We start from the raw sequence: 1,683 nt of genomic DNA, 5'->3' as shown, positions 1-1,683 counted from the left end.
GGCTGACCTATGAAATGTATTTTTAAAAAATAAGTTATATACCATTTAACCAATCTAGGTAAAATACACTAAAAATTTCAGCTATTCTAAAATGTGGAAATAAGCTTGTAATGACAGTCTTGTGGCTGTTAATAGATTATATTTGCTTGAGGCAAATAAATATGTATTATATTTCATCTTCCTTTTTCTTCCTAATTTTGAGCCACAAAATTTCAAACTTTTGCACTAAACTGTTATCCATTCAAGTCCTACATTATTACCAGAAAATTCAAAATCCTTTTAAATGTTCTGATAGCTCTTTTCCAGCTGGAACCATGGAAGGTGCAGAAGAGAAGAAGGTTCTTGCTGTGCCAGAAACCCTTAAGAAAAAGCAAAGGTATTTCACAGAGTGGAAGATCAAGCGTCTGAGAAAAAAAGTTTGCCCAAAAGATGCTTCGAAAGGCAAGGAGGAAGCTTATTTATGAAAAAGCTAAGCATTACCACAAAGAATACAGGCAGATGTGAAGAACTGACGAGGATGGCGAGAAAAGCTGGCAACTTCTACATGCCTGCAGAACCCAAATTGGCATATGTCATCAGGATCAGAGGTATCAATGATGTGAGCCCAAAGGTTCGAAAGGTGTTACAGTTTCTTCGCCTTCACCAGATCTTTAAAGGCACCTTTGTTAAGCTCAACAAGGCTTCAGTTAACATACTAAGGATTGTGGAACCACATATAGCATGGGGTTACCCAAACCTGAAGTCAATGAATGAACTGATCTACAAGCGTGGTTATGTCAAGATCAACAAGAAGCGAATTGCCCTGACAGATAACACATTGATTGCCCAATCTCTTGGTAAATATGGCATCATTTGCATGGAGAATCTGATTCATGAGGTCTATATCATTGGAAAACATTTCAAAGAAGTGAACAACTTTTTATGGCCCTTCAAATTATCTTCTCCATGTAGCGGAATGAAGAAAAAGACCACTCATTTTGTAGAAGGTGGAGATGCTGGCAACAGGGAAGACCAGATCAATAGGCTTATTAGAAGGATGAACTAAGGTATCTACTATGATTATTTTTGTAATCTGGTCAGGTAATAAATGACTACTTTCAAATGGAAAAATAATATTGTGATAATATTCTTTTTCTCCTTTTTTAAAAAAATTTAAATTCTATTAGCCAACATATAGTACATCATTAATTTCAGGTGTAGAGTTCAATAAGTCATCATTTTCATATAACACCCAGTGCTCATCACACCACCTGCCCTCCTTAATGCCCATCACCCTATAGCCTATCTCTGCATCCCCACCTCCCCTCCAGCAACTCTCAGTTTGTTTACTATAGTTAAGAGTCTCTCATGGTTTTCTCCCTTTCTTATCACTTCCCATTCAGTTTTCCCTCCCTTCCCCTATGATCGTCTGTGCTGTTTCTCATATTCCACATTGGAGTGGAACCATATAATTGTCCTTCTCTGGTTGACTTATTTCACTCAACAAAATACCCTCCAGTTCCATCCACACTGATGTTAAGTATTCATCCTTCCTGGTGGCTGAGTAATATTCCATTGTGTATATATATACACACCACATTTCTTTATCAATTCATCTGTCAGTGGACATCTTGGCTCTTGCCACAGTTTGGCTGTTGTGGACATTGTTGCTATAAACATTGTGGTGAAAGTGCCCCTTCAGAT

General features: G+C 37.5%; 1 pseudogene; it reads left to right on the top strand.

Annotated features, from left to right (window-relative positions):
• Positions 1–314: 314 nt before the first annotated feature.
• Positions 315–1,107, top strand: LOC140621281 (large ribosomal subunit protein uL30-like; annotated as a pseudogene).
• The last annotated feature ends 576 nt before the right edge of the window (positions 1,108–1,683 follow it).

Source organism: Canis lupus, chromosome 30 (genome assembly GCF_048164855.1).
Source record: "Canis lupus baileyi chromosome 30, mCanLup2.hap1, whole genome shotgun sequence".
In the NCBI taxonomy this organism is placed as follows: Eukaryota; Metazoa; Chordata; class Mammalia; order Carnivora; family Canidae; genus Canis; species Canis lupus.
The sequence above is the reverse complement of the archived record's forward strand: the minus strand, read 5'-3'. Positions and strand labels throughout refer to the sequence as shown.